The sequence below is a fragment of the Pleurodeles waltl genome, chromosome 4_2 (assembly GCF_031143425.1).
Source record: "Pleurodeles waltl isolate 20211129_DDA chromosome 4_2, aPleWal1.hap1.20221129, whole genome shotgun sequence".
In the NCBI taxonomy this organism is placed as follows: domain Eukaryota; kingdom Metazoa; phylum Chordata; class Amphibia; order Caudata; family Salamandridae; genus Pleurodeles; species Pleurodeles waltl.
In genome coordinates this window covers 699,357,056-699,369,440 of record NC_090443.1, presented here as the reverse complement: position 1 = coordinate 699,369,440, position 12,385 = coordinate 699,357,056, and positions in this window count along the sequence as shown.

Sequence of the window (12,385 nt, the reverse complement as noted above, 5' to 3'; positions counted from 1 at the left end):
GTGTACTGTATTGCAGCATTTATATAATGCTTACTACATGTGGAGCACTTAAGCATTTCTATACATTTGCAGCAAGCTACGCTGCATGGGGTGTGTGGCTGGAAGGGAGTTCTCTTCATTTTTTTAATGCTAAGTGGAACATGTTTCCATGTTGTGCGAGTTCACAACCAAAGTGTTATTTTCATGTTATGCAATTAACAGTGTGGTGGATAAACAGCTACAAGGGACAGACATGTTGTTTATGGTTTCTCATAAACTGGAAGATTTGAGCAGCTCTGGAGGTTCCTTTGTGGTATGATTTATGATCATAATCTATTTAGCTGGTTAATGCATAGGATTAGCCAACCTGATGATTTGTTTAATGTTTTTGGATCCTGAGCAGCCATGTTTGGAGAAAAAAGTGGTGGGGCGATCCCTACGGGTGGGCTCTGTTACTATCATACTATGTCTGAATGCCACTGGTGAGATGTAAAGAAGAGGTCATAGTGTATAGCTAGTTCAGACTGGCAGTAATATACTAGATTAGAATCCTGCCATTGGTCAGTAGTGTGTGACAGCTCTTTTCAGCTATTCTATGCATGTTCAATTGATGATGGCTGGTTTTGTTATGCGCTACAGTACTGAGTGGCGGACTTGACCCATACCAGACCAGTCTTATGTAAGTATAAGAGGATTAAACTACAGTTAGCTGCCAACTGCATCATGCTATTAGTATTAGTATAAGCCAGAAGGGCTATTTATGAATTGACATGCCTATATAATATTTAAGCTAACTGTAGGTCAGCCCTTCTTAGCTTACATTGACATAGAAAGTAGTCTACTGACTGGGTTCTTCCATATCTGTGGACTGTAGATTGTAGTTGGAGATGTGATTATCTTTCCAGGTTCATTCAAGAACATATAAAACAGTCATAGTCGTGTACGCATTGGATTCAATTTGACACCTCTCAAATGCTCATTTCTAGATGGGTTTGTTACAAAATATACACTTACGCACTGCTAAGGCTACATGTAAAATTGATTAATACTTTTGTTTTGCAATGTTGCAAACTGCTCTGAAGTGGCCATGATGTGATACGGGGGGCTGCATGAAACAAATTGGAAAATAGTGTTCTTTGCTTGCAGCCTAAAACAAACGTCGGCAAAGACAATAGGTCTAGCCTTGGCTATTCTTTTTATTATAAGCATATGAGACAAAAAGAAAAACAATAGGCTGCCACCTAAATGTTGCCAACAGATGTTTGCAAAAAAAATAATCTAAATTTGAAAAATATTCACTGATGTGGTTGTTTCACTAATGATTTAAAAAGATAACAAGCCTTTTAGTTGTGCGATGCATTGTAATGTTGTTTTTATGTAAAAGAAACATGAAGAAATTGTCACTCTCCCAAGCACTCAACTGCTGGCAGCTCCTTATTCACAATGTCACTTAAACATCTTATAACGGCAACTTTTAAAAGGAGACTGGATTTAAACCCCATTTAACGCGACACCTTAAGTGGAGGCAAAATAGAGAGCAATTTTTAAAAATAACGAAAAACAATGAAAATACAAAATAAAAAACACATTTTGAAAGTGCTTTAGCACTGAAGAGAAAGGAGCTATTTTCAAGTGGCTGCGATCAATGTGCATAAACTTGGCGCAGTCACAATTGAAGGGAGCCAGTGGTAAAGAGGGTGGATACATTGCCCTATGTTGTATGACGTAGTGAGCACAAGCAAAACCTGAATGCCAATTCAACTGACCAATGTATGGAGCCTGCTGACCAAACGATTCTCTGTGTATGTATATTATATATGATGTTTTGGGGGATGACGATAGTCTGGGGAGACAGCTAAAAGTGCCTCAAGGGACAAACCTAAAAAAAAGACTACTGACCTAATAAAACACCCTCTTGTTGAAAGATACAGAAATAAAAGAGGAGATGATGAGGGCATCAGGTGTCCAGTGAAACCGAAAAGCGGCAGAAGCAGATAAGGGAGTCAAAACACAGCTAAGGCAACACCCCGTTCAGTTTTAACAAGTTATTTACAGGACTTAAAAATGGTAGGAATGTGTGACATACAGCTCAATAAAACAAGTTTTTGTCCAACTGTACCTACGAGGAAACAACAGATGACAGTCACATTTTTAGTGAGCGAGGCCTTTGGGCATGTAACTAGTAAGATGGGTTGACTCATTTTGACATGTGCGAGTGAAGTAGTCACATCGTGGCCTTTGTACAATGCGCTTTCCTGTTACAGTCAAATTGCATCTGAGGGGCTGGTCATATATGGACTGCCTATCAGTAAGGGGTGAATGGCCCAGTGGCAGCGTGCCCAACCACATAAAGGCATGCTGCAGGTTGCCGATCGGAGAGGAAGACTACATCAGGCATGTGGGAGAGCAACAAAATCTGAAAGAGTGAGACGTAGAAGTCTGCGTGAGAGCTAGATGGGCCTGCTGACCGCCGTGCTCTTGGAATCTTACTCTCCACGGTAGACCATGACAACTTAGCCGTCCTTCCAAACGTCTCAAACTCACGTTCGGAGATAGGTCACCTCAGCTCCCCAGTGCTTGCTGCAGCAAAGGCCCTGGGCTCAGGTACCATTCTGTGCCCCTCCATATGGCTGCACTCCTGAGAAGGAGCAGAGATTCAGGAGAGGTGTGGGGGGTAGGAACTGTTCGACACTGGGTACTTGGAGGGTGAACGGAATGTCAGCTGCAGCATTTAGGTGAGATAGCAGGGGCTGCTGATGAGGCGCAAAATGACAAGGGAGTTACGAACATGAGGGTGTTAACGCAAAAGTCTTAATTAGAAATTATTAATGAATGTTTATGTATTTCGAATAACGAAATTGGTAGAAAGTGATTAACGTAGAAAAATAATGTGCATGTTTGAAATTGTGACCTCGGAGAATGGCCACCAGTATTTACGAAGTGTACTAAATGAGTGATTAACATATATAAAATATTGAAAATGTATTAGATTAATGTAGTAATATGTCATATTGAGAGTTATAACTTATGTTTTGCAATAATTTTAGGCCTTAAGTTAGCGAGTGTCTTGGCCTAGTCTTGCCAGGCCTCATGCAGAAGCTGTATTTCTCAGCTTCTGCAAGTTGCCAGGGGTGCCGAGCGCATTTTGGAAACATGATATGAACAATTTAAAAAAGACTTATTCGTGCAGTTTATAAATTACCTGCTTATGATGAGTTAAAAATATTTTGCGGCGGAGTAACTCATTAGCATTTCATGTGGGGGAGTTACATAAGCCCCACCTGTCCACATCTTGCCGTCTGCAGCATGGTTTCACCAAGCGTGATTACGTTCTTAAATAAAAGCCTTCGTCATTGCCAGGCACTCGGCAATTCAGAAGAGAGCACTGGAATTTTATTGCTCCCATGGGATCCTCATTGAAGTGCGCACATTGGACTTGTTCCTTGTCAAATTTACAATAATCAGGTAATTATTATTATTATTATTAGGATTTCTAATCTAGGGTGAGAGACAGGGCACAGCAGGACCCGAGATCACAGGAATGCGCAGGAAATTCTCCTAACCAGTGCAGATATAGTAATTATAGTACTATTAATATCTAATGTTCTGTTTTTAAAACAGATGGATATTTCCCGGGCCCAGCACTCCAAACGAGGCCCCTGTGTAGTTGCCGGACAGGAGAAAACTGCTAACAGCTTGATTCAGCACACACGCACAAGTTGAGTTTGTTTAGTTAGGTTAGAAGACATGATTAGAATTATTAGTTCCTTGCTGATGACAAGTCCAGGGGAAAATTGCAGCGTTTCTGCTTTGTGAAAGATTAGCCTTCCACCCTTTTCTCATTATAAAGCACATCTTTCCTTTTTTCCCCATTTGTGTTTAAAAAATGCTAGTAAATTGTCCAAAATAAATTATAGGCCCACAGTCCTCCCTCACTTGCATGCCCAAATCAGATTACTTACTGAGTCTTACTGCCAGGGGAAGGCAATTTTCCTTGGGAGGCCAGAAATACGGCTATGGGAGGTACAGACTAAGTGGAACTTAGAAAGCGCAGTTATCAAAAGCTGAAGCCTTTGAAATAATTTAAGGCAGCGATGCCTCCTAAATTCTCAAGAAACTGCAGAGTGGGAGTGTGAACGACAGTGCTTAATTTGTAAATAAAAACGTGGCTGTGCCCAAAGCCCTCCTCTTAAACATGTGGCTGCTGCAATTAAATGTGGGAAAACGGAATACTGAGGCAGTGTAATCCTGAAGCCATCTCAGGCCTTTTCAATGATTTTAAAGCCACTCCCTTCAGCTCACTCTTGCAGCTTTCTATTTTCTCCCATGGTGACACTATTTTGTTTTTCTCTTCCTCAGTCTTTCCCATATGTGTCTTTTGCTCGCAGTAAATGCTTGAGGCAGAAAAATAAGTGCCGGCCTTCAAAAATAAGTGCTGGTGCTCTGCACCAGAAACAAGCAGAAATTAAGCACTGGTGAATGATCAAGTACTGTTAAGTAGTGTTAGAGGAGAAAGTGTCAAGATTGAAGGCAGAATGTGTGCTCCAAAGGTGAGGTGTGTGGTGTGTGTGGTAAAGGCAAAAGAATGACTTTGTAAACAGAGAAGAAAATACATGCATGGAGGACAGCAAGTGTGACACAGAGGGGAGATGTGGCTACATTTTTTAGACGTTTAAGAATGAGAGGTTGAATTGGAGGTGATGTGGTCTAGCAGGGAGGAGGAAACATACAAAACATCCATGTTATGCTTGTTGATATAATTGAAGTACTCCTGAAACTGAGCTTACATCGCCCACCTGAAAAAAAAGTAACATAATGGGGAGCCGCGGGCAATGGCCAATATAGGTGAAGGGAGCCGCGGGTCGAAAAAGTTTGGGAACCACTGGTGTTAGGGGAGCAAAACTGCAGGATCGAAGAGGTCATTTGAGATTCTGTCATTGGGCTCATACTCTCTGACTGAGAGCCTAATGTGATGCTGATCGACTGATGACCTGAGGACGAAGGCTGACTCTGTTGCTGACCTATACCGAGGATAGGTAGGTATGACAATGTGACTGAATTATATTTTTATGCTTTTCCTTTCTAGGTACCAACTGTGCTGTCTAAATAGTATTCTTAGCTAGATGTTTTCTAAATTCTTGTTTTCTAAAATTGTTTTGCATGAAGTCCCACATGCTGATTCTAATCTGGGTTAGACGAGGGTTTCCTTATACAATGCCTGACAGACTACAGAGACAAATAGTTGACGGACTAATTTGCTGAACTCCTTGACACAAAGGGCCTCATTACGACCCTGGTGGCTGGCGGTAATCTGGGAGTAACACCGCCAACAGGCTGGCGGTGTTCCGCCAGCTATTATGACCATGGCGCAGTAGCCACGGCCATACCGCCGGCCCCTCCACCATTCCGCCAGGCTTTCACCTAACAGTCATAATCCCTAGAGTAGCAGTGCAAGCACCGCTGTCCTGAGGATTATGAGTCCCCGACCACCAGCCTGACCACGGCGGTAAACACCGCCATGGAAAGACTGGCAGTAAGGGGGACTTGGGGTGCCCCTGGGGGCCCCTGCACTGCCCATGCACTTGGCATGCGCAGTGCAGGGGCCCCCATGCATAGCCCCATCTCACATTTCACTGCCCGAATTTCGGGCAGTGAAATGTGCGACGGGTGCTACTGCACCCGCTGCACATCAGCATTGCCGCCGGCTCTATTACGAGCCGGCAGCAATGTTCATGTGACTTTTCTGCTGGGCCAGCAGACAGTAACACTGTTACCATCCGCTGTCCCCGTGGAAAAGTCGAAATAGGGAGCCAGAAATACTGCCAGCACTGGCGGTATTCTGGCACCCGCTGCCTCTGCGGTCTTCTGAGAAGACCGCCGAGGTTGTAATGAGGGCCTAAATGACTTATTGCCTTTGATTCATTTGTTGACCTATGCTAATGCTTTAGAATGTACTCTGATGCAAGTTTTGATTAGGTTATGTTTTTGGCGCCTTCTAATGAATTAATGCTGGATTTTGCTTGAATTGAATTGAGTTTGAACTAATCTCATGACTTAGTATTGAAACTAATAGGTAAACAAAATTACTAAAACGTATACTGAGTGGTGGTTATTCATGGCTGAAGAATCATGGTGTGTTGCTATTGTCTTTATTGGTTATTGATTAATGATTTGTTTTAATAGTTATTGAATTTTGTGTATTGATTATTGGGAAACATTGGTGACTTCATGGCTAGGATACTCCATGCGAATCAAAAGGTTCATCGACCTATGCGCGTCCCCTTGTAAGTTTACTTATTAAGGACCGGCGCGCATACAGTTCTTGGTAGCAGCTTGATGGTTAGTTTCCTCGGAGAACTACTTATGTTGTGACCGATGGTTATGGTGGTAGTTTAAGATTGGTCAGTTATTCATCATTATTGAGATTTTGATATGTTATTTTTCAAAATGGCAATTGTAGCAAGAATGATGTCCCCTTAAGCCCAGAAATGAATTTCCCAGATCCTGGATCCTGCTAGTAGAGTTGGGTATGTTCTTGGCATTCTAGTGATAGTGTGAGAGAGATAGGTTGCGCTTGCACAGCTTATGCAAATCGCAGGTTAATTGTGACGTATGTGAGGGAAATTAGGGAGTCTGCGTACTCTAGATGAAGTTTTAGTATGAGTGTGCGTACTCCGCAGTATGAGAGTAGGGAAGTCGTCGAACTTCACATGTGTGTGGCGCTTTGTGCTCAAAAATTGTCCATGTGGTTTTTGATGTATGGACTCTGCGTGGTCTAAGACTCCAGAGTAAATTGTCAAGTGTAGGAGACACTTGGTTATCTGTTGTAATCTGTCTGGTTTAGTAGGTTGATCAGGCGTGGTCAACAAGTCGGTGTGTGAGTTAAAGTGGTGAGTGAAAATTTAGACTGAGATTTGGCGAGTCCTATGTGTACTAGGACAGACCCATTGATCAGTGGGGAGTAAAATTTGCAGGTCGAATTTTGCTTGCGATCTGGGAGACCAAAAGAGGAATAGCTGCATGAGCGAAAGGGCCATCAGTGTAAATCCATAAGGTCTCTGAGGCGATTGTGTTACCTTCCTGTAGTAAACCAGCAGATTTGGTTTTTGGCTTTTTGGATTTTGGTTAGTGCTTGCAATATTTTGCATTAGTTTGTGAGGTTCAGAGTTCTAGGAGCCACAAGACTGTGTCAGACGCAGTACGTGTGAGTGTGACGTCACTGGAGTCACGCTGGGATAGCTTGGTGAGTGAGAAGGGTCGCGCACAGATTGGCTGCTGTCCGTGAGATGCAATTGGTTGAGAACGTGGGTGAAAGGAGTCTTGGGAGTAAAAGTAATTTCCTGATTTGATTCGAATATACAAAAAGTAGAGAAGATAAACATTTTCAAAGCGTTTAAGAGCGCCCTGAAGGGCGATACATACATTAAAGCGACAGTGGTGGAGTCTACTCCACCGGAAAATTCTCCGGCTTACATTGTGATGGAGAAGCGAGGTGTCGCGCCATGTCTTTGGTTAAAGCAATGGTGCAAATTGACAGAGAAATAGGGAGTTTTAACATTTCCTGAGCATGTAACGTTTAATTAGAAAATTTTGGATCAGTTGCGAATGGCGCTGTATGACACAGGGCCCCTCCCAAGGCCGGCACAGTTTGAGGCATTAGCAGTTTGGGAGCTGATAGCGAGACAGCAGCAGGAAATAAAGTTTCAAAAGAGAATAAGAAAGGTAGAGAAGCGAGATGGGGTTGGTAACAGAAGAAGTGGAGAGCAGTGAAATTGCAGGATGTTAGGTTGTTTCCTGCTATCACAGAGGAAGATGAGACGGAACTGAAAAAAGAGACTAGCAAAAGTGATAAGAGTTTGTCTGGGAGTAAAGAGGCGAAAAAGGCTTCCATAGTAGAAAAAGGCTCAGATGACGAGGATCTTATTACTCAGATACTGAGGGACCGACCTCCACCATATGCTATACATGAGGGGTGTTCGAGTACTAGTTCTGATCTATCTGCCCGACACAGGCCATGGGACAGAGGGTCCAGTACAGGTTGACAGTGGATAGGTGCAAGGAGTGGTACAGAGTACTCCTAATGTATTAAGTGCTTCAGAGGTCCAGGCACAGATGCATCCGCCAATGATACAGAGAATTTATCCTGAGGTACCGATTCTTGAGACAACTTCGAACTTAGTGGTGCCTAGGGAGCAAGTGGTTCTGAGACCATTGCTGGTCCAGACTGAGCCAACTCCAATATTGAAGCCCCAGGCACAGCCACAGGGTATTCTGAGGGTTACACCAATGACAGGGACACAGTCAGATTTAACTCCGGTATTGAATCAGAGTATGGGAGTAACTCTTCCACAGAATGCAGGTGCTAGAGCAGCCCCAGATGCATTATCGCTGCCGATTACTGTTGGTCCAGCGGTACCATTGTTTGTGCAGAAGAAATCAATCACAGGAGAAAAGGGTGAGATCTCACAAAGCCTCGTAAGGAGGTGGGTGAGAGAACATGTGCAGGCAGTTTCTTCCATGGGTCAGACCTTTGATGGATCGAGGTCATTAATGGATCTCAGTCCACTTGTTGCACTTCCTGATGCTGTAAATGGTCCAAGTGTAAGTCAGAGCTTAAAGCTCTTGACACCACAACCTCCAAGTGCAGTGGTATAGCAGGTGCCATCACCAAATGCGAGTAACATTACGTTACAGGGATTGACGGCACAGCAGCTGAATGAGAGGTTAGATAGTCTGAACACCCCACAGAATGTGTCCAAGAGTGAAGAGCAGATTGATCGTGTTAGCTTGAGTATGGAAATAAATGAACTAGTTGAAGGATCAATGGGGGTGAATAGGTTAGAATCCTATACGGAAGAGGAGCTGAGATACTTCTGTCCGAGAATCACAAGAGAGTTGAGCAAGATACATCAGAGGTTGGCAGACTTAGCAGAAAATCATGGTATAGAAATTGGGAAAACAAAGCATTTGAAAAGGAGCTACAGGTTAGATTTTGAGGCAAAGGATTTGAACACATGAGGTCAGCGGGAATGAAGGCACATCTTAAAGAACCAGTGCTCAGATTTGGGGAGCATTAGAAAAGTGGGAAGGCAGATGGGCAAAGAAGAAGGATAAACAGAAATGAGATACACAAGAAGGGTCCGAAAGTGTACAGAAAGATAAGGATCTAGTAAACATTTTACCAATGAGAGAGATTCCAGGAGGGCAGTTTATTCATGTTCCTTGGCACAGGAGTGATATTCTGTCATTCACAAATGATTATCCAAAGTTGAGGGAGAAACCAGTTGAATGGTATCAGCAGACAGACAAGTTCATGAAGCTTTCGAAATGTCTGTGGGAAGACCTGAATACTCTATTGGAGATAGTGGTTCCAGCTGATTTGTGGGTTGAGTGCAAGAGAGCAGTAGATTGGCTGACAAGTGAACCAGAAAGGGATAGAACTACAGGTGCACCATTACCTGAAGTAATGAAGCATTATTGTAAGGTGATTGAATCCCTGAAGACGAGAATTTCGCCTAAAAATATTGATTGGCAGAGAATTGACAGGAGAGTCCAGGAGGTAAAGGAGTCAATACATGCGTAGTACAAGAGATTGTTAAAGGTGTTCAAGGAGTACAGTGGCAAGGAAGCGATCAAGCCAAAAGACATGTTGCATTTTGTGTTCAGGTTTGTGGAAGGACTGAGACCTGAGATAGGTCAGATGATTAAGAGTCATTTGATTTGTTGGCAAGCGAAGCCGATTGATTAGATGTTGCAGTATGCAAAATATTGTAGTGATGAGATTGACGTGAAGCAGAAAAAGCTGAAGGAGAAGGCGATGGTGATGCAGATTAAGGCAGCTCAAACAGGAGTGCATGGAACTTTTGTGCAGCAGATACCGCAGCAACAGGGAACTGTCATGTTCCATCCTCAGATGAGAGGTAAGGGTCGTGGAGTCAATATGAATCGTGGACCAGATTTGAGTACTGTAGTGGTTCAGAATGAGGTGCAAGGGATGAAGAAGATGTTACCATGTCACATTTGCAGAGCCGTGGGACATTGGAATTGGGAGTGTCTGACGATGGTGCAGGAAGGTGTCGTTCAGCAAGGTGGTGATGCCAATACATTTCAAAATGTAAGAGTACCAAGAATGAAAGGTCCTAATCCAAATTTTCAGAATAGCATGAATCAGATGCAAAGTGTTCAACCCATGCAGCAGGTGCAAATGCCTCGTGAACAAATGACACAGATGCAACCAATGCAGCAGCAGGTTCCTATGGTACCTAGACAGCAAATGCAGATACTTCAAGCCCCAATGGAGCAGCAACAGATGATACTTCCTCAACAGGTCATGGGTCTGAGGCAAGACAGAAATAGTAACACAGTGTACCAATTCCCGTTACACAGTGAGAATGAAATAAATGTTGAATGGATGAGTGATAGTTCAGATGAGGAGCATTGTATGCTTGCAGCTTCCTTAGAGGTAGATCAGAGAGGACCCTGTGTGAGTGGGAAGGTGATGGGTCATAAGGTCTCATTTTTGGTGGACACAGGAGCTACGTGCTCTACAGATAGGAGTGCAGAAGTTCCGAACGTACCTCTTTCAGGAAGAACGGTTCAGGTTGTGGGTGTAGCGAATAAGCATTTGACGAATCCGATCAAAGATCCAGTGCAAGTCGAGATTGGCAACTTCCAGGGACTGCATAGGTTTGTAGTCTGTGATTCAAGTCCAGTATCTCTACTGGGAAGGGACTTATTGTGCAAAACCAAATGTTCAATTACTTGTTCAACTGCTGGAATAGAGATTCAGACAAATAGTGATGATGAGGAAGAACTAGCTACAGAAACTGAGTGTGAAACTACCAATGAGGAGTACCAATCGATTGAGTTTTTCCTGATGTTTACAGTAAAAGAGCTTTATTCTGATTTGCAAGGAACAGTACAGGAAAACGTGTGCCATCTGATAGGTAAAGAAGTGGGTTTGGAGTGGATCCGATTAAGGTTACTTTGAAGCCAAATGTAGCGTTTCCACAGCTTCCACAGTACAATATGGCACAGGATGTCTTGATGAAAGTGGCACATATAATTGGAGATTTTGTGAAGCAGGGAGTCTTGAAAGAAATGCTAAGCACCCCATGTACTTCACTGAAATTGGGTTTGAAGAAGCCGTGTAGGAAGGTGCGAATTGTACAAGATTTGAGAAAAGTAAATGAAATGATGGTCAAGTGTTGTCCTGTGGTGCCAAATCTAGCAGTAATAATGTTTCAGATTACATGTGATGCAGAATGGTTCACAGTGGTTGATTTGTCACAAGCTTTCTTTTCTGTGCCTCTTCATGAGGATAGTCAGTTTCTCTTTAGTTTCAAATTCTTAGAGCTGGTGCAGACTTCCTCAAGGATACACGGAGTCACCGTCCTTATTTAATCAGATCTTGAAAAAGAACTTGGAGTCATTGGAATTGCTGTTTCAGTCGACTCTGGTACAGTACATTGATGATTTGCTGATTGCATCCAAAGAAGGGACAAGTGTAAGTACGGCTCGATTGCCCTACTGAATCATTTCGGAAAGTTTGGTCATTAAGTGTCACCATTGAAGTTGCAGTACTGTCAGAAGGTGGTGAAGTATTTGGGACACCAAACTGAGAAAGGGTCAAGAAGGATTTCCAGGGAAAGAATTACAATGATATTGCAGAGAAGTCCCCAGGATTCACGGAGAGATGTCAGGATGTTCCTGGGAATGGTAGGTTATTGTCGTCAGTAGATTCCGAATTTTGCTGAGATTTCAAAGCCATTGCAGCAGCTGACACATGAGGATGCCACCGATCCCATAACATTAGATCTGGAACAGATGAAAGCGTTCACTGAGTTGAGAGAGAGTTTGTGCAGAGCTCCAGCATTGGGTATGCCTGATTACACAAAACCTTTCACATTGTTTTGTCATGAACGTGATGCATGTTCTTTGTCTGTCTTGACACAGGTCCATGGAGGTGCTTATCACCCGTTAGCATATTTTTCAGCTACCTTGGACCCAGTTGCAGCAGCCTTACCAGGTTGTTTGCATGCAGTTGCTGCAATTGGACAAAGTGTTTCACAATGTGAGGGAGTAGTGATGGGATATCCCCTGACGGTAATGGTCCCTCACTCGGTTGAGATTTTACTGACAAGGACGAAAACTCAATATTTGACTGGTGCCAGACTGACAAGGTATGAGACGAGCATTTTAGGTGCTCCAAATGTAACACTGAAAAGATGTACAGTGCTGAACCCGGCAACTTTACTTCCAAGTGATACTGTTGAAATTGAAAAAGAGGAAGACATTGAGCATGATTGTCTTGAGGTAACTGAGTTGTGCACAAAACCGAGACCTTACATCAGAGATACTCGATTGGAAGAGAATAACCAAATTGTCTTTGTTGATGGTTCATGTC